The 21,246-nt window shown below is 51.5% G+C and overlaps 1 protein-coding gene across 10 annotated transcripts in view; it reads left to right on the forward strand.

Moving 5' to 3' along the window:
* The first annotated feature begins 214 nt into the window (after positions 1 to 214).
* The window catches only part of MAPT (microtubule associated protein tau), a 101,154-nt gene continuing 80,122 nt past the window's right edge, over positions 215 to 21,246 (forward strand). For all 10 annotated transcript variants that reach the window (XM_082603436.1, XM_082603439.1, XM_082603438.1 and 7 more), the window contains exon 1: positions 215 to 337. The gene's annotated coding sequence lies outside the window, so the exon portion shown is untranslated. The remainder of the gene's footprint in view (positions 338 to 21,246) is intronic.

A 21,246-nucleotide genomic window follows, 5' to 3' on the forward strand; every position in this document is an offset into this window, starting at 1 on the left:
GAAGCCCAGAGAGGAGAGAGCCGAGAGGCGAGGATAGGCCGATCCTTGGAGCTCTCGCGCGCGCCTTCTGGTGGCCGGAGGAGAACACGCTCGCGGAGGCCTCACGGCCCGCCCCTCCCCTCGGGAGGCTCGCGCTCCCGCTGCTCGCGCCTGCGCTGCCCGCCGGTCTCGGGAGCGCGCCCTCTTCGCTCGTGCGCGCGCTCGCAGTCTCCACCACCCACCAGCTCAGACACCAGCAGCAGCGCCGCCGCCGCCGCCGCCCACCTTCTGCCACCGACACCACAGCCACTCTCTCCTCTGCTTCCCTCTACTGTCCTCGCCCTCTGTCGACTATCAGGTAAGTGCGAGGCTCCGAAATCTGCCTCACCGTCCTCCCTCCTGCAACCCCATGCCGCCTCCCCTCGCCTCAGAGATGGGTTTCATGAGGTGAGCATTCGTCGGGGGCAAAGGCGGCGGCCCCTCCTTGCTCCCTCAGCGCTCCGGCGCCTGGACTGGGGCGATTTGGAAAGGGACCCATGCAAGGGATGTACGCGCGCGCGCGCGCGCTCGTGTGTGTGTGTGTGTGTCCTGAGGGGGGGGGGTTGTCTACACGACCCGCTTCTCGCGGACCCGTCAGATGTTGTGCCCACAGGGTGGGGCGCGGATGGCGGTGATCTGGGGGAGGGGGCTGCTATGCACTCTCGAACACCGCCTTTTGCCGCAATGGGCGTATGACTGTGTGTGGGGGGCGGGGGTGGAGGGGAGTCCGGTGACGACCCCCGAAACCGAACCTGTAATCCATTTTCTCTGCCTCGGTTTGCCATCAGCTCTAAGGAAGGTATTGATCGGGTTCTAGAAAAGATGACTCCCTGCCTGCCCCTCCCCGGCAGCGATTCCAGTGAGGCTTTCGCTGCCCTTGGTTTAAGGCGGTGGCCCACCCTCTCCTCGGTTTCCTCCTTCAGAAACCCGCAGGGGACATTTGAGGGCTGGGAGTGGAATCGGAGAAATGGGGAGGGGTCCCGGCGCTGTCACTTTAGTCGCCCTTCCCCCTGCGCGCTCCTGGCACCGAGACGCAAGCAGCGCCGTGCCCGAGAGAAGACAGCGCGCGGATCCCAAGGTGGAGGCTCGAAAAGGCAGGGGTCACCTGGCCTTGCGATGTGGAAGGATTCGGCCGCTGCCGATCCCGGCTCGAGGGCGCGCACAGCCGCAGCCCGGCACCGACCCGCTCAAGGGCTGCAGGTGCATTTCGGGGCGGGCCCCATTCTCTGCGCTCCGCGCCGGGCGTCCGGCTTGTGCGCTCCCTGCCGGAGGCGAGGGGCTGGCGCGCAGGGCTCGCCCCTCACTGCGGCAGTGGGTGTGGACCCGGGTGGGCTAGGAGGGGGAGGGAAGGCTTTGCCTCCTCCCACTTCCACCCCTGCTTTTCTCCCCTCCGAACGCGAGGTGCCATCTTTTTGCGGTGTGTCACGTCTTCACAGTACCATGCCAAGCCGGGTGGCTGGGCTTAGAGGACAGGGCGGGGACTGTCATTAAAGGGGGGAGCGCAATTAGCGCTCAAATCTTGGCATTTTGCTGCTGCGGTCTTGAGCACCGGGGGCGTTCACCCGGAATCTTCCTCGGGGGCCCGATGCTTTGTTTGTAGGGCTTACGTGATCTGCGTTGCCAGCACTGGTTTTTGGCTTTTATTCTACGAAGGTGGTTAACCAAGGTTCCCACACCTCCTCCCGCTTTTTGCCCCTCATTTCCGAGCCCTTTGTTCGCTCTCAGAGCTCGCCGGGGTCGAGGAACTCGAGTTAGCCTCAGGGCACGCATGGAAAGGGCGTCACCCCGCGCAGCCCCCTCCCAGAGCCGGGCCACGCGCCAGAAAGCATCCGCGGGGCTGAAGGGGTGGGGTTCCAGGTCTCCGCGCGCCTTGCGGGTCGCCGCGAAGGGACGATGCCCCTCCCCACACCCGGAACGTCCCGGGGGCCGTGCCCCACCAGGCTGCCCACCAAGGAGCACCAGTGACTCCCGGTGGGAGCTCGCAGGCGGGGCCCCGCTTCGCTTCAAGCCCTGTTGCTTCGCCAGGCAGGAGATTGTGAGGAGGGGCCGTGAGGTTTCCTCGGGTGCTGCGGGCCACACCCATTTTTATCCGGAGGACTCGGATGGGGGGCGCCGAGGGGAGGTTGTCATGGAGACCACACGCTCCCCGGGCCCTTGGGGCGTGCCCCGCCCCTTCCCAGCAGAGATGGAGAACCCTGGGACAAGCAGGGCCGCCCCTTCTGGCTCCTGGAGGACGCTGGAGGGAGAGCCGCACCCCCAACCCTGAACCCGTGCCTGTTCCTAATTGGACTGCGGCGGCCGCAGCCACCCAGATAGGCATCTCTCGTGTGTTTTTATTATTATAGCCGAATATTATTTTAGAACTGTGCGGGATTTTCACTTAAGATCCCGAGTTCGCCGCCGCCTTGAAACCGGGAGGCGGGGGTGGGGAGGGAGGGATAGAGAGGCGGGTACGGACCCCGGAGAACAAATCCGAGCCTCGCCCTCCTTCCATTAGCCGGAGCCTGGCCGGCTTTCTGGTTAATTCTATCGCTGGAGACTGGTGCGGGGGCGCAGTTCTGAGAGGGATGAGCATTTTAGGGGCCCAATCGTCCTCTCGAGCCGCGCAGATTGATCTGAATATTCGGGAATGACTCGGCGGGGGGTCGAGAGGCTGCCCGGGGCCAAGCCGAACCTTCTCGTGGCTTCAGGATCAGAGCCTCCCTGCAGGGCTGGGCTCGGCACGGGTGGGCTGGAGAGGTTCAAGCATCAATTCGAGCATCGTCCCCGCCCCTCCCCCCCAATAGAGTTGGACAGGAGATTCTGGTACCAGAGAGAGCGAGGGTCTCAGAGCGGCCCTGGGGACGGGGAGCCCGCGGCCACCGCTGCTCGGGATGGACCGGGGGCAGAGAGGTCATCTCCTGTCGGTTGGGGGAAAAGGTGCGCGGCAGAGGCGTTTAGCTCAGTGCCGGGAACAAAGCGCAGTACGGGCACCCGCGACTTTACTCTTTGGAAATGTGTTGGCGGTTTGGTAGGGCTCTCTGGTCGGCAAGGCCGGGGTTGGGGGGCTGTTAACGGAGGAATCTCGGGGGCCGGGGACGGTCCTTCGTACGCGTATCGGGAAATTCCATCCCTGGCTCTGGGCGCGCTTTAACTAAACGGCTTCCTACCCGGGAACGCGAGAGATGCCCCGTTTGCGCCCACGCTCCGACGCTGAAGCTGGGGCCAGCCGCCGCGCCTGGGTTTCCCGGGCACCAATTCGAGGGCCATAGACTCCTGTCCCCGAATCTCCAGCAAGTGGGGGCTATTTTAAGTCCCGGGAGACCCCGCTTGGCGTCAGGCGGTCCGGACCCGTAACTCCATGCGCGAGTCTCCGGCTGGTCCGGGTTGGGATGGATGGTGGGGCCTGGGACAGCGAATGCCAGCCTGCTCCTCTGGGCCACCGCGCGCTCAGGCTCAACAGGACAGCTTTGAGTTTTGTCTGATTCCCGTCCCTCCAACTGACCGATCCTACGACAGAAAGAGAATTGAATGCCTTTCCTACCATAATTAATTAAGGTATTTTTTGTGTTTTATGATGTTGCTTATGTTTACCACATAAGAATTGCTTATCCATTCCTCCATCTCCAAACCTTCCCCTAAACAAATTAATAACACGCTTCTCCCAGAGCCCGCTTCAGAGTGGCTCTTGAAGCTAATCAATTTCTTGACCAACATTTGCTTCTGTAGCAGGTTGTGTTTACTGCAGTAACCTAGCTTGACTCTTGGCGTTCAACGTTGGACAATTTGGGGAAGGTGTTTGTTGGTTATACTGGTTTTGGATGAATGACAGTCTGTGTCTGTCCGACCTCCTCTGCACATGCCCATCTTTGAGTGGTTTCTAATATCAGGCACAGATCCCCCAACAGGAACAAAAGAAAAGGATTATTCCCACAAATTACAAGAAGAAAACTTACAATCAGTTTGATTTAAGAAGGGTCAGATTTATTCCAGTTGGGGAAAGAGTCCCTGCTATTGCACATGCCCTTTGAGAGCTGTGGCAGCCTGGAGATGTGGTAGGATTGGGTGCCCTTTGTTTAGGCTGAGTTTTTCTTCTGCCCTTTTAACATCAATTCATGAAGCCCATTGGTTGAAAATTTTAAGAAATTGTTTTATTCTACCTTCCCTCGAGATTTATGTATATAAATGTATGTATATGATTTGGGTGGCTCCACAGCTGTGTACATGAACATATGTTAGTTTTCAATTAGATTGTGCCTTCTATTTAGTTAATTAGTACCTTCCTTCCTCTCACCTTGAAATCAAGAATCACTCAAAAACAAATAGGGCTTCCCTGGTGGCGCAGTGGTTGAGAGTCTGCCTGCCGATGCAGGGGACACGGGTTCGTGCCCCGGTCCGGGAAGATCCCACGTGCCGCGGAGCGGCTGGGCCCGTGAGTCATGGCCGCTGAGCCTGCGCGTCCGGAGCCTGTGCTCCGCAACGGGAGAGGCCACAACAGTGAGAGGCCCGCGTACCGCAAAAAATAAAAATAAAAAGATAAAAAATAAATAAAAGCACCCTGAGGGGCTTAGTACAGTGCTAGACATACAATAGGTCTTTGGGCCCTGCTCATTTAACAAATAAATGGATAAAATGGGAAAATGCAGGTTAAAAAATGTGGTGAAAAGAAAGCAGAATTGGAGGAGGGCTTTATTCGAGGTCATGGCATCAAGAAGTTTGGGGGACAAAGCCAGTCCAGTTTGTCCCCTGCTCTGTGTCAAAATGACACCCAAAAGCTGCCTGTGCCCCTTGGTGCACCTCCATGCCCTCCCCTCCCCCACTGCTTCCCTGCCTTCTCCCTTCCTGCTGCATATGGTCCCACAGCCTGGTCCCCACTGCTCACCTCACCCTCATTGGCCAGCAGGGTGGAAAGGGGAGAGACCACATGCCACCCCCAGGGGGAGGAGGACCCTGCCCTGCGACCTGCAGGTGCTACTCCTGCAGGAGGTCAGAGGGACGGCGGTGGGAAACCCCCTTTGCCTCTGCTCTTTTTTTTTTTTTTTTTTTTTTTGCGGTACACGGGCCTCTCACTGTTGTGGCCTCTCCCGCTGCGGAGCACAGGCTCCGGACGCGCAGGCTCAGCGGCCATGGCTCACGGGCCCAGCCGCTCCGCGGCATGTGGGATCTTCCCAGACCGGGGCACAAACCCGTGTCCCCTGCACCGGCAGGCGGACTCTCAACCACTGCGCCACCAGGGAAGTCCTGCTCTTTCTTCTTCCTCCCACTTTTCATCATCCCACTTAGAGGACCCCCCAACCCCTCCACATCCCCAGAAACACCCACCTGCCCGACCATTCCTAACTTGCCAGCCTAGATGCTTCCACTAGTGACTTGGAGCTGGCATGGGAGGGCCACCTCAGCAGGTGAGGGGAAGAGAAAACCCCAGCCTCACCAACTGGGCTACAGCAGGGAGAGGAATCCAATGTTCCAGCTGGGACTCTCAGCTGTTTTCCTGTAAAACAGTGGTTCTCAAGCCTTGGGGCCACTTTAATGTCTAGAGACATTTTTTTGTTTTGTTTTCACAACTGGGCAGGGGTGCTACTGGCATCTAGTGGAGAGAGGCTAGGGATGCTGCTAAACATCCTACAAGGCCCAGGGTGCCTAAATGATCTGGCCCCAAATGTCACTAGTGCCAGGGTTGAGAAGCCCTGCTATAGAAACATTGTTACCCTGGCACCATCATCTTAGTGGCATCTTATGTTCATTGAGTAGCTTCTTGGAGGCACTGTTCTAAGTGTTCCTCAGAGATTATCTCATTCAATCCTCACAACAACCCCTTTAAGTAGCAGTTTGTATTATCTCCGTATTACATATGGGGAAACTGAAGTGCAGAGAGGTTTAGTAACTCACTAAAGGTCACACAGTCAGTGAGTGGTGGAGCTGGGTGTCTGACAGGAGCCCCTGCCCCTTCTCAGCTACATGTGGGCTTAATAGGCCTTTGTGGGCTAGCGGGAACCAAAGCGCGATCTATAACATTGACCCAGTGGAATATACTAATACCAAAACCACTGACGCGCATAAATATACTAATTCCCAAACCACTGACACGCATGTGAACTTTTCTAAGAGTCTGTAATTGGAGCACAGCCTAAAGCTTGGAATTTCGGCCTTGACACATGGAACAAGAGATTTTACTCAACCTCTGTGCCTCTGTTTATAAAACAGGGAAGATATCCTGGGGACCTTAAACCTCTTCCCCCAAATCCAGGATTTCAGGACTGCTCTGTCATACAAAGGAGCAGCCAGGTCTGACTGGCTTAAGGCTGGAAATCAAGATCGGGGAATCATGACATAGACTCAAAACCAAATCACTGAAGTTTTAGAGACATTAGATCTCCATCTTAGGTTCTGCACCTCAGAGGCTGAAGCTTTGGCAACAGCCACTGGGACCCAGCTCGGAGCCTGTGGGTGTGAGAGGAGTTGGGCAGGCATAGGAAGGACCTCAAGCGAGAATCTCAGTCTCCCTTGGCAAAGGTGGGCGTGGGAGCTTTTCTCACTTCCTGGGGCCTGGGCTCTGCAGTAAATATCCCGTTATACTGTGGTGTAGAGGGACAGACTGGAATCCTCCATCCACAGGACTCACTGCCACTCCACCCAGCTACGATTCTGCTGCTTTCCACAAGCGCCTGTGTGGGCGATCAGACACACACCACACACACCGGACTCACTTCTGTTCCCTTGCCAAAGGGGTTGCTGTCCAAGACCTCTTTCCCTGCCTCAGGTGCCATGCTCCTGCCATCTCTGCCAGGTTCCTTTCTTGCACAGATGGCCCCCACCTGAGTGTGGGGAGGGAGCTTGAGGCCAGCTCGGGGTGGTTTTTAAGCTTTGGGGGTTCTTTGATTAGGAAACATTCTGTAGGTGTAGGAATCGGCTTCCACAAAATGCCAGCTTGAATGACCTCCAGGTGGATTATCTGAAACTGTGTTTTCTTTGTCGATATTTCTGTGCTTGCCCCGATCAGGAAGACTAAGAATTCACCCCCAAAAAATGCATTTTGTGCCTCAGCTATTCAAGGAAAGTTTGTGAATGCCTGGAGGGCAGATGCTGGTTTTCCCTGGGTGGGTTCCCCAGTGCAGGGCAGTGTCCTGCATGTAGACACAGTAGGTTTGGCCTAATGGTTAAGGGTGGGGCCTGGGATCAGAACTCCTGGGTGCAAATCCCAGCTCCCCTACTCACTGCGGGGCCTAAGCTGTGTTGTTTAGCCTCTTGGAGAGTTGTTTTTGTTTGTTTGTTTGTTTGTTTGTTTTGCGTTACGCAGGCCTCTCACTGTTGTGGCCTCTCCCTTTGCGGAGCACAGGCTCCGGACACGCAGGCCCAGCGGCCATGGCCCACGGGCCCAGCCGCTCCGTGGCATGTGGGATCTTCCTGGACTGGGGCACGAACCCGTGTCCCCTGCATCGGCAGGTGGACTCTCAACCACTGCGCCACCAGGGAAGCCCTTGGAGAGTTTTTTTTTTTTTTTTTTTTTTTGCGGTATGGGGGCCTCTCACTGCTGTGGCCTCTCCCACTGCGGAGCACAGGCTCCAGACGCGCAGGCTCAGCGGCCATGGCTCATGGGCCCAGCCGCTCCGCGGCTTGCGGGATCTTCCCAGACCAGACAGGGGCACGAACCCGTGTCCCCTGCATCGGCAGGCGGACTCTCAACCACTGCACCACCAGGGAAGCCCGAGAGTTTTTTTATTGTTTGTAACTTGGGGTACCTATCTCACAGTTGCTGTGGGGTTTAAATGGGGTAGTGCTTAGCCCAGGGCTCAGCACATAATAATTGCTCATTAAATGGCTTCGTGGGCAGCAGCCTGTGAGCAGCCCCTTGTGATTGGATGAATGTGCAAACTACTGACCTTGGTGATGGAGTTAGTTGGAACAGATACACTGTTACACTGAGCAGGGATCAAGATAGAAGTGGGCAGTTCTTCCTGGAAGCAGGCGCTGTTGTCTGGCTGGTAGTGGAGCCCCCGAAAATCACACACACCCAGGTTTAACTGCACACAACAGAACTCTTGCCACAGGCAAGCAGAGTGACTTGTCATTTGTTGTCCCTGCTTCTGCCCTCTTCCTTCCTGAAATCTGCTGCATGCCAGGAATAGCCTGTGTACTGTCCACGCCAGCCTGAGCTGAACCACCCTCCCTCCCACCAGCCTGGGACTGGTGACCTGGCTTAGCAGGTCGGTTCCGAGATCTTACTAGCTTACTGATTGAATAAAAAGTGAGCACTGATGAGATTGAGAAAGTAACAGAACTAATGGAAGACAATGGAGGAGAGATTCTACAAATGAAATAATGAAGCAGTGCTGAACTTGGTAAACTCAAAAGTAGGCTTCAGGGCTTCCCTGGTGGCGCAGTGGTTGAGAGTCCGCCTGCCGATACAGGGGACACGGGCTCGTGCCCCGGTCCAGGAGGGTCCCACATGCCGTGGAGCGGCTGGACCTGTGAGCCGTGGCTGCTGGGCCTGCGCGTCCGGAGGCTGTGCTCCGCAACAGGAGAGGCCACAACAGTGAGAGGCCCACGTACCACAGAAAAAAAAAAAAAAGAAGAAGAAGAAGTAGGCTTCATGGTGGCAGCTGAGAGTCAAGATGAAAAATGTTAAATAAAGCAAACTCAACATGCTCTGAATCCAGGGAGCGCCAAGCATTCGATAACCATAGTTATATCTGAATTAATAAATCCGGTTTAAGAAGCTTTCTTATCCATGGAGTGAATACTGAGAGTGATAATACATGTTTCTTTAAAAAAGTCATTAAATCAGAAAATCAAAGGGACTTCCCTGGTGGTCCACCAGTTAAGAATCCACCTTCCCATGCAGGGGACACAGGTTCGAACCCTGGCTGGGGAACTAAGATCCCGCATGCTGCAGGGCAACTGAGCCCATGTGCCACAACTACAGAGCCCACATGCTGGAGCCTGTGCTCCACAACTGGAGAGAAGCCCGCCTGCTGCAACTAAGACCCAATGCAGCAAAAAATAAATAAATAAATAAATAATTTTTGAAAGAAAATCATAAAAAATGATACATATATATTTTAAACATTTAAATTAACCAGATAGTTGTGTATTTATTCCTCCATCTTTTGCTGTAGGGCCCAGGCCTCCTTTTGGTGTTTGGGTCAGCTGGTTGGAATTCCTTGTCTTTTTGGCCTAAGCAACACCCATAATGCATTGTCTAGGACTTCCAGCTGGTTGGAACAAGGGCTTACACTGTGTATAATCTGAATGCAGAGTCTCTCTAGAGTTTTACTACTTTTTTCACAGTCTTTAACATCCTATTTGATGGTTAAAAATTTACTCACCTTTATGAAGTCTCTCCAAGTATTCAACTTGATTTTCTTAGAGTCAGTGAATGATTTTCAGAATTCATCTTACACTTAACACTTGAATGTCATCAGCTTGCACTGTATTTAATTTGTGTGACTATTGTAACAAATATGATGGACCTAGAAGGCTGGTGGTGGTAGGAGGAGGCCCTGGCTGTGGACATCAGGCCTTGTGGACCCAGCCTTGAATATTTACACTCCTTCATTTCTGCTTCTTACTTGGTGTCAGGCAGGAGAGGGCCTGCTGTGGAGACTTTTGTGTTAAGTAAATGGTGGGTGTCATCTTCCCCACATCTCTTGCCTGTCTTCCAGGACTAGCATGGCACTTGGAATTCATTCACATAGAATCCCAACTAAAGGGGGCATTGCAAAATTCTCCCCATAAAACTCAACATAAATTTAAATTCTCTTTACCATGTTAACTCCCCTTAGTGAAGGAGTTTTAGATCAAGATCCAACAATTAAAAAGCCATTTTTAAATCAGCAAGTTAGAATTAAATCTGAAGCCATTGATAATGATGTTTCATTCATGGGCCTCCCTTTGGTCCTGTCTGCTTCACTGCTAAATCAGGCATCAAAGAGAAGAGGGACATCAATTATCTCTGGTCCCAGCTGCTGGTTTTCCTTCCAGCCTATCGCCCAGTTTTCTGGTTTTCCGGGAAGGCTGGGTGATGTTGTCTTGGGACCTAAGCTTGTAGTTCTACAAAAAACCTCAGGAGGCACTTTCATCCTTGTGTCCTCCTCTTCAGGACATTAAGGATATTAGAAGACCCCTGGGTCCATAATCGCCTGTGATGTGATCCACAGCCTAATGCCAAGAAGGAAGTGGCAGAAAGGACCAATTCATGGAATCCTAGAACTGTGCCCCTCACCCAGGATAAAGGACAGCCCTTCCTCCAGGAGTAGAACCAGAATTCTAAATTATGTGTCAACAGAATTGTCCTGGATCAAATCCAGTTCTGCCATTGATTTACAGATCATTTCAGAGGTGCTTATTTTCAGTTGTTCTTGATTGGACAGTGATACCAAACCACTGTCTTACCTCATTCCCTCTCCCATGATCTCAAAAAGAGGCTTATTGGATAATTAATAATCTAAAGGCTTAAGGACTCCCCTAGGGGTCCAGTGGTTGAGACTCCACACTTCCAGTGTAGGGGGCACGCGTTTGATCCCTGTTCAGGGAAGTTCTGCATGCCATGTGGCACAACCAAAAAAAAAAAAAAAAAAAAAACACTATAAAACTCTTAGAAGAAAATACAGGATAAAAGCTTCAGATCATTACATTTGGCAGTGATTTCTTAAATATGATACCAAAGGCACAGGCAACAAAAGAAAACATAGACAAATTGGAGCTCATGAAAATTTTAAAAATTAAAAAATAAATAAAAAATAAAGGCTTAAGTGCCCAAAAGAAGGTTACAATTGACAGAGTCTCTTTGGTTTAATATTTAAGTATGAATTTTCACTACCTTATTTATTTTATGTCTGGGCTTTTAATATTGGGTTTGCTGAAAACTGGAACAGCTTTCAACTTTGGTACTGGTAAGGCATCAGAATTTAAATCAACGTATGTTGGTAAGCCAAGCAAAAGTTCTACATACAAATAAAATAGTTGTATGTAACCTGCTACTTTGGGGCAAGGTAATAATCGTTTGGTTATTGGTATTACTTGGTAATAATGGTTTGATTCACATGAAACTTGTCCCTTCCGAAGTTGCCACTTGCCAAGAATCACCGGGAATAGCTGTTTGGAAGAGTCGCTAACTCTTCTGCCGTCCATTTTCTGCCTTATCTTTTTCCTAAGAACAGGGAAATTCTACACTGTCCCCACTCCATGGCACAGCAGTTCAGCTTCTGCCTCTGCTGTCGCCATGAGGTTGGCTTAGAAACGAAGGATTTTGCAGAACATCCCTAAACCCGCTTGAATAAAGGACTGATCATTCAGAGACTCACCTGAACCTTTTTTAAACCTGTTTAATCTTTTCCCCGGGGTTAATCTTGTGGGGATAACATGCCTCCTGGGTGTCTCTCCACTGGGTGCATTTCTTCCCCCTTTAGTTCTGAAGTCCCTCCTTTCTTAGCAGCACAGTGAGAGATGGCTGCACTCTGTTCCCTGCAGAGTATTAATACAGACTGAATACATTGAAATAAATCCCTTTTAATGTCACTAACGTGCTATGAATAATTATGAACCAATGTTTGATGTCTCATGGGAAATGCAGGAAAAAAAAATTTTTAACCGACAGGATTCATGTTATAAGTTGACAATCTGGGCCAAGTGAATATCTTTTTAAAACATCTCCTGATCTGAACAATAAATCTTGCCAGCAAGACTGAATTCCAGAAGTTAGCCATCCTCTTATTTTGTGGGGCCTCTGTTATCACTCACAGCTTGGGCTTACCCAGCCCTGAATTTTTTTTTTTTTTTTTTTTGCAGTACACGGGCCTCTCACCGTTGTGGCCTCTCCCGCTGCAGAGCACAGGCTCCGGACACGCAGGCCCAGCGGCCATGGCTCACGGGCCCAGCCGCTCCGCGGCACGCGGGATCCTCCCGGACCGGGGCACGAACCCGCGTCCCCTGCATCGGCAGGCAGACTCCCAACCACTGCGCCACCAGGGAAGCCCCCCAGCCCTGAATTTAATTGCAATCTTCCTGTTTACCTACCAGTTGCGGCAATAATTAAGATTTCCTGGAATTCCCTTGCGGACCAGTGGTTAGGACTCCGAGCTTTCACTGCCAAGGGCTCAGGTTCAATCCCTGGTTGGAGAACTAAGATCCCACAAGCCGTGAGGTTCGGCCAAAAAAAAAAAAAGATTTCCTGAACCTTCATTTTCCCATCTGTAAAATGGGGATTATTCAATCTTCCTTCTCAAAATGGACAATAATGTAGTCTTTCTTCTCACTGGGTAATCACAGAACTGAAATGAAACAATCTAGGAGAATTCCTTTGGGCTTTTCAGAAAACAAGTGCCACAGGGATGGGGGATGCCTCCTGGGAGCCACAGTCATGCACCTGATCTGAAGTCCCTCTTGGGCTGAGCCTGGAATAGTATAGCCGCTGCTGCTACCTCTCTCCTTTAGCGCCAGCCAGACGGTGCACACTGCTTCCCAGGAGTGCGCACCCAGTCAGCTGGGCCTGAGCCCTGGATGGATAGACAGATGGCCGCAGTCCAGCCTGTACTGGTCTTATCTGCCTCTTCTTTGGAGGGGAAGCCGTTAGCCAGGTGCAGGACAGTGGGTGGGGTGCCTTTAATATGACCTCAGATGATACCCCATCCTGCCAGTGGGACTTCCTTGGCTCATGCTGTGACCCTCAGAGGGAATTAATTTCCTGGGAGCCTTTCTGTTTTCTCAGGGGGGTTCAGTTTCCTCCTAATCGAACAGGGACTTGGTGCAGAATCTCATATTCTAATTATGCCCAGGGGCAGCCTCTTCCCACCACTGTGTTTAGCACGTGCCGGAATCGATTAGGTCAAGAGCGATTAAAGTCTGGAGTTGACTTTGATGGTATAATATTCTGATGGCTGTTTGGCCGCAAGAGGCATAGTGAAGGCTCATTAATTGAACATTTGCACTGGGAATTTGAATTGAGCTGGGGCTGGGCTGCAGTCTGTTTGCCTTTGCCCTGGGAATGGAGGGTTTCTCATGCAAGTGGACAGTGGGAAGTATTTCAGGGGCTGTGTCACCCCGCCCTGACAACAGCCCGGCTGTTCTACTGAGTGGCTGGCCTTGAGCATCAGTCCTGGGTACCTGGTGTCCCCACATCATCAACCTTTGTTTACCCTGCTATCCCCAAAGCTGTCCTTGTTACATACGCCATGGTCCTGTCTGCTTTGGTCATTGGAACCTGCCATCCTCAAGTCCCCATGTAGCAAACCTTGGAGTCTTACACTTTTCTCCCCGCCACCCACCCCCCCCCCCCGCTTTTCCTGGAACAGACTTAACCATCATTTGCTTCCTCCCAGATGTCACCTGGACCTGCCCCTCCCTTTCCAGTGCTTCCTCACCAGCACTAAAAGGGATGTAGGTCTTATCACTTCACCCTCGGATCACTGTGGAAACAATAATGGATTGTTCCCAAGTTCGGTTCCGAAATTGACATCCAGTCCATTTTGCAGACCATTGCCAAACTCTTCTTCCCAGAGTAGCCCTGTCCTCTGCCCCGCCCCCTCCAAGCATGAGTCCAAGATTGCCTTTTCTGTCCCTTGCTAAGTCATGTCCCACGTCTCGCTGCCTGCCCAAGTCCGCATGCCTCGACCTGGCCTCCCTGTCTAGTCCTACGGGTCCGGTCCCACCGCTGGCCAGCCTGCCTCTTGGCTCCTTCATAAACATCGTGCTCTTTCTGCCCCAGCTCATCCATGGTACCTTTGCTGAGAATGTCCCCTCCTCCTTCCCCTCTCCCGACCTTCCCTAACCTCTATCTCCTCTGAAAGCCTTCTCCGGCTACTGCACTCAACAAGATCCATGGATCTACACGTTTCATCTCTCAGCAGTCATCAGCACTGCAGTGGTTAACGCTTAATTGTTTGACCTCTTGACTTTCTGTGTGTGCCCGTCTCGTCTTCCCACAGGTTGTATGTTCTCTGAGGGCAAGGCTTGTGTCTTGTGTGGCTTTCCTGCTCCCCTGGGTCACAGAGCTTGCCCAGTCACAGAGCTGAGCACATACATAGCTCAAAATAATTACTCTTGAATCACGAAGCTGGATACTAATAAATCAAACAGGCTGATGTCAAATGAGTTTTACCCTTTTAAATAAAGTACATTCTCCACCTCTTAGTACATGGTTCTATTGTTCTATATACTTAAAATAACAAAAGTCACATTTCCTTTAATATATTCTATAATTGTTGCTTTGCCTTACTTCAGACCAACTTAACTGTTAGTCCGTATTCGTTTTGCTCTGTGAAGATGCTGATAATAATGGTAGTAACAGGTTGCTTTTATTTTCCTAAAAACATTGCTGCATTGAACCCTCACTCCCCTACGAGGCAGGGATTATCATCCTCATTTTGCAGAGGAGCAAACTGAGGTTCAGGGATTTCACAGCTGGGGAGGGAGCCAGATGGTGCCTCAGTCCAGGACCTTGTCTTGCTGCCTCCCTGCCCTCAGAGCGCCCCCGTGGTTCCACCCTCCGTGCCAGCGGGCATGTCTTTAGTGCTAATGACTGGAGAAGCCGTGCCCTCCGGCGTCGGTGATCGGGTCATATGTAATATGAGCCCGGAGAAAATATTTTAAACTGAAAGCTAGTCTCTAAACTGGGCTGCTGCTTCATGTCACCGGTGACGGCAGAACCAAATTTAGTGTCGTGGGCAGGTCTACACTTACCAAATAGTGAAGCTCATTTTTCTGCCAGCCTGAAAAATGTTCACACCTGCCACACTTCCATGGAGGGGTACATGGGACCAAAAGCCTGGAAAATGTGGCCCCAGAGGAGCCCTGGGGTATAGACTCAGGGAAGATGACATTCAGGTTCCCAGGCAGTGTCTGCAGGGAGAAATTTAATTCACCGTGAGTGGTTTCCCTGGGCGGCCGAAGCAAGTCAGGCAAGTCCCCTGCCGGCCGTTAGGGAAAACGGGTTACAGTGGGAGAAGAGGGAGGGAGGGAGGGGTTGGGGCCAAACCTGCAGCACCAAGTCCCCTGGGTACTGTCTCATCCTCCTTACTCAGCAGTCCACTTTATATCCCGCAGGTCTACACCACTGCCGTTCACGCTCTAGGACCAGGAAAAGTGACGGGGATCAGGGAAGAGAGGGACAGACAGCCATGAGGTTGAGGTTGCACATACTACATTACTTAAAGCCACAACCTCACCAGGCAGTTTGGTGGTGTTGAAATACACTTCCCATAGCCACCCTTCCATCTATAACTAAAACAAGAGTCTGGTCTCAGTTCTGTTCTTGCCTCCTACTTTCTCCCCCAAATTACAAGAAACAAAAAAACACCGGCTATAAAACCAAGATACCACCTGTGAGATCCTGCCCTAGTTTCTGATCTGTTGGGGTTTTTTGTTTTTTGTGTTTTTTGGCGGGGGCGGGCACAGGGATCATTTCAGTCTATACATTGCCTTCAGGGTGAGTAGTAAGTGTTTCTTCAAGAAAATTCTTTAAAACACCGCAAACAGAAAGTTGGAGTGCCTGGTGGTCCTTGGCGCTGGGCACAGACCTGGTTAGCTACGTGGTTCCAGGCAGGAGCTGAGGGGTGTGGGACCCTTTGCACACAGACCTGGATGCAAAGTTAAGAGGGGGAGGGATAAATTGGGAGATTGGGATTGACATATACGCACTGCTATGTATAAAATAGGTAACGAACAAGGACCTACTGTACAGCACAGGTAACTCTACTCAATACCTTGTAATAACCTATAATGGAAAAGAATCTGAAAAAGAATAGATATATATGTGTATGCATAACTGAATCACTTTACTGTACACTGCTTCCCCCCCCCCCACAGGGACAAAGAAAATGTTTTTTTAAAATTTATTTTATTGAAGTATAGTTGATTTACAATGTTGTGTTAGTTGCAGGTGTTCAGCAAAGTGAATCAGTTATACATATGCATATATCCACTCTTTTTTTAGATTATTTTCAGGCAAACCATTTAAATCCCAGCCATTTCAGGAGTGGCTCAGGCCCAGGTAGGGCTGTCAGAATTAGCAAGTTAAGACACAGGATGCCTAGTTACATTTGGATTTCAGGTAAACAATATATTTTTTTTAAGTGTAGTAGGCGACATAATGCCCCCCCCCACCCTGAGATATCAGATCGTAGCCTCCAGAACCTGTGAATATGACCTTATTTGGGAAAAGGATCTTTGCAGATATGATTAAATTAAGGATCTTGAAATGAGATTCCTGTATTATCTGGCTCCTAAATGCAATCACATGTGTCTTATACGAGCCAGACAGAGAGAGATGAAAAACGTGGGAGAGAAGATGATGTAATGACGGAGGCGGAGATGAGAGTGATATGTATGCCTGCAGCCGCCAGAAGCTACAAGAAGCAAGCAAAGGATTTCCTCCTAGAGCTTCTGGAGGGAGCATGGCCCTGCCAACACCTTGCTTTCAGCCCAGTGACACTGAGTTTGGACTTCTGGCCTCCAGACCTACGAGTGAATAAATATCTGTTATTTTAGGCCACTCAGTTTGTGATAATTTTTAACAGTAGCCACGGGAAACCAATACAATTAAATACGTCTCATGCAATATTTGGGACACACACTCAAAAAATTATTTGTTGTTTATCTGAAATTAAAATTGAACTAGGCATCCTGTATTTGATGTGGAATCCTAATTCCCAGGACCAAAGAAAGGGGCTTTTGAATTTGCAAGAAAGCTAGTTGAGCCTGTCAGGAAGTGTACCTCCTTATGTTAGGAGTCTTTGTAAACACAGTCCAACTGAACCAATTTGAACTTTACTAACTACCCTCTGGACAAAAGAGGGGGGCAATTAGACAGGTGTTAATGATTTATTTTTGAGCACTTCCCATAAAACAGAAGCTCTGTGTAAGGGTGGAGGAGATAGCCGTTAATCTGGTACATCTAGGCTAAATTACAAACCATTCCAGCTACATCACATGAAAAATGGCCATTAGCAGAGCCTAAGTGATGCCGCAGTGCATTGCTGATACTTGAGCTGCCCCTGGGAATCTTGTACCCTTTCACTGTTGGATGGTGGGGCCCGAGCAGAACAGCTGGGTAAATCCCAGTTGCTGAAGGAGAGGACTTCATGGCAGACCTGAAATGGAGGGAGGGAGCGGATGTTGCGGGAATGAGCTAGCTCTGGATTCCCAGGAGGAGCTCTCAATGGAAGTAGACGCAAAATGTCTCCATTGTGTCTCGTGGCATCACACCCTAACATGAGTTAAAGACAAACTGGCCCATTCTCCCATGCAGAGAGGGCTGCCACGCCCAGGCCGGGACATCTATCTTCAGAGGCTCAGACTCAGGCTCAAGGCGGGGCTGAAAGTCGCAGCTTTCCCTGCTGGGCTACTGAGGGCTTCTCTCGCTTACCATTGGGCTCTCTGAAACCTGGACAGTCCCCGGACCCTCGGGCTTTTAATGATGCTCCCAGAATCCACAGTGTTAGAGCTTCAAGGGACCTTGGGTCATCCAGAACTGGCAGGGGGTCCTAGGACACCCCAGAATTGCCCCCAGATGCTTTACCATGCCTCGGAAAAGAAAAAAGCAAGTAGTTTACAGGAGAAAAAAAAAAGTGGGGCCGGGGGTTACTAAACATGAAAGAGATGCTTGACCTGGCCCACAATTAAGGGACTGCTGATAAAACCACAGTAAGATGCCACTGTTACATGGATGAGATGGCCAAGATCCGGAGGGGCGGTAACCCTTGGCTGGCCGGGGTGTGCTGTCGGTGGGAGTGGAAAATCACCACTTCTGGAGAGAAGACTGACCAGATGCCCTTTGACAGAGCATCACTGCTTCTGAGAATTTGCTGTTTCTGTGCGAGCAAAGGCTTATATATGGGGGTTCATTGGGGAATTATCTGTTATGCAAAAGTATGGAAAGAGTCGGTATGGAACTGGTTAAATAAACTGTGGTCCCTGGAGAAATGCACTAACTAGGTCCATAGTCGCGGCTCTGGCTGCTCCCTCAGATACCTTGTTAAGCGGAGAGCAAGGTAGGCATCATGTATTACCATCTGTGTAAAAGGCGGGCGTGTACATGTGAATGAGTCATGCATATGGGGCCTGACACTGGAAGGAAAGGCGAAAATCAGGTTTTGATGGCAGCCTCTGGGGGGAGAAATTGTGGGTGGGGGCAGGAGACGCCATTTTCACTCTGTACTCTTTTATCTTGTGTACCTATTACCTTTTTTTAAAAAAACTAAATTTATTTATTTTTATTTTTTTGGCTGCGTTGTACCTTCATTGCTGTATGCGGGCTTTCTCTAGTTGCGGCGAGCAGGGACTACTCTTCATTACAGTGCACGGGCTTCTCATTGCGGTGGCTTCTCTTGTTGCGGAGCACGGGCTCTAGGCGCTCGGGCTTCAGTAGTTGTGGCACGTGGGCTCAACAGTTGTGGCGCACGGGCTGAGCTGCTCCGCGGCATGTGTGATCTTCCCGGACCAGGGGCTCAAACCCGTGTCCCCTGCATTGGCAAGCAGATTCTTTTTTTGTTTTGTTTTTTTTGTGGTACGCAGGCCTCTCACTGTTGTGGCCTCTCCCGTTGCGGAGCACAGGCTCCGACGCGCAGGCTCAGCAGCCATGGCTCACGGGCCCAGCCGCTCCATGGCACGTGGGATCTTCCCGGACCAGGGCACAAACCCGTGTCCCCTGCATCGGCAGGTGGACTCGCAACCAGTGCGCCACCAGGAGAGCCCCGGCAGGCGGATTCTTAACCACTGTGCCACCAGGGAAGCCCCCATATTACCTTTTTTAAAGGTAAATTTATATATATGCTCAGGCCCTAGCTCACTTCAAAAGGATAAGCATATCTGGTTCTTTGAGAGCCTCCCCAGGTGTTGCATGACAACCCCTGGTGGAGAAGCTCTGATCTGGCCTCACCCTCATTTCCCAGAGGGGCGGAAGCTCTGTTACCTGGCCTGCTAGCCTGAGCACTGCATGCCTCAGACAGGGGAGCCTTCCAGATAAGCTGGAGGAATAGGACTTAGCAGGAGCACATGCACAGTGTGTGTGTGCAGTGTATATAAAATGTGCAATGCAACACAAGAGATCACCTTCTAGAATGCTCCCTTGGGAGTAGAGGAAGACAGGGGAAGGTGGGCTACTGTGTTATGTAAGTGTCTAATCCTTGTCGTGGTTTGTGACAACCCAGACTAGCCCCATGAGCCACCCTGGTCCCCGGAGTGCCTGGTGACCTGTGTTGCAAGTGAGACCCCCGTGGACGAGTTCCGAGGCCAGGCTGCATGATGTGCCACTTTACAATGTTAACGCCCAATCCTTTTATATCAAAAACAGCCTCAATGTTATTTCTTCTCTTAGTGCTTCATACAGATGATCTCATATCATCCTCCCAGCCACTCCAGGCTGGGTGGCACTTCCTGTTGGGAAAGGGAAGTAACGGAAGCTGCCATCCCAGAACCTCAGCAGTGGGACAGGGTGAGGGGTTCCTGGTCCCAGCCCTGCTGTGGGGCAGGAGCCTGTCTCTTCTGGAGTAACTTCCGTGGTGCAGGTTCCAGAGTCCCTCCAGAACCCCCTCATTCCCTGAAGGATGTAGGCCACAGCCCCTGCTATTTGGGGACGCCTGCCACGCCCAGAGAAGCAAAAGCGCACTGCTGGTCTTCTCTTTCAGACACAGGACTGCAGCCCTCAGGGACATTCCAGCCAATCCTCTGAGGGCCTCGTTTCAGTTTTAATTATCATGTTGTCCCATCGGCTCTCTCCAGAGAGGCCGACGGGCGTGGCCACGGCTAGAATGTAAGTTTCCTGAGCCCAAGGCCTGAGCATCGCCTACTGTTTGTTAGTTAAGGGTCACTCTGCCTGGCCTGTGGGACCCAGACCTCCCAGTACCATGGAGGGGCAAGAGCCCCCAGAGCCCACCCAGTCCCACCTCCCAGCCTCCCTGCAGACCTCCTCCTCTGTCTTCCTGACAGAGTCACCCCGGCTTCCCTGTGACGGCAGCTCACGGCCTGACAAGGGGGCTGGGAGGGAGGAGAAAGAAGGGGCCAGAGAGGAAGATAAAAGTGTTGGGAGCAGCCCCCAAACGGGTGACATCCTTAGAATGAATCACCACCTTCCCTTCAACTCTTTCTTCTCCTGTCGGGACCTCCCTTCCCCCACACCTCCCTGCTTTCTAAAGTTATACTGAGAAAAATCCACAGAGGTGCCAGCACAAGGTGATAAGGACCGCAAATTTGGCATTTTAACAGATGCCAGAGCCACTTGAGAAATGAGGACACAGCCCAGAGAGGTAAAGCGACCTCCCCAGAGTCACACAGTGAGTTCATGGCAAAGCTGGGCTAGCCCAGGTCTCCTTCCTCCCCACACAGATGCCCTCCCATGCCCCATCTCGCCTCCTTCCCCAGAGAGGGACCCTCAGCCCCACCTGGCCAGTGGAGCCGACCCAGGGTGGAGGCCTGACCAGGAAGCACCAATATTTGAGGTCCCAGCAAGAGAAGGTGAAGCCTCTCAGATGATGGAGGCCAGTCTCTGGGACACACGATCTGATTTACGGATGCGTCCCTTGAGCAGCAGCTTTCCAGAACATTCCCACTTTCTTGCATACTGAAAAGACCTCTTCTCCTGCAGTGTCCTGCTGGTGTCCTCCCAAGGATCCCTTGTTTCACTGATTTTGACAAATCATTTCACTTCACAGCAAGTGTGAGACCTGCCTTAGAGGGATCACATGAGCCTGTGTTGAGTAATCAGCTCTGAAGCCAAGTAGTTACCCCTCAGAGGAGCAGCAGCGGAGCTAGAGTGGGTCTTATGCCTGGACGTGCCCTCAAGGAGAAAAACAAAAGCAAAAACAACTCTGAGTCAAGGTTAAGAGACCTTTCACTAAAGCAGTCAGGCTGGGGCTTCCCTGGTGGCGCAGTGGTTGAAAGTCCGCCTGCCGATGCAGGGGACACGGGTTCGTGCCCTGGTCCAGGAAGATCCCACATGCCGCGGAGTGGCTGGACCCGTGAGCCATGGCCGCTGAGCCTGTGTGTCCGGAGCCTGTGCTCCGCAACGGGAGAGGCCACAACAGTGAGAGGCCCGCGTACCGCAAAAAAAAAAAAAAAAAGCAGCCAGGCTGAATTGTCTTCACTCCTTTTGAAAGGACAAGCATACACCCTGCTTAAAAAGAAATGCTGATTTTCCTAGAGAACGTCCACCATTCCTGGAGGATGCATGGGTGTCCCTAGTGGAATAGCCTTCCCCTCCGGCTGCTTAAATAACAGATGCAACATTTGTTGCTGGAAAATATCAATTAGGTTAATGAG

This window comes from Mesoplodon mirus (assembly GCF_964341445.2).
Source record: "Mesoplodon mirus genome assembly, chromosome: 18".
NCBI classification, from domain to species: Eukaryota; Metazoa; Chordata; class Mammalia; order Artiodactyla; family Ziphiidae; genus Mesoplodon; species Mesoplodon mirus.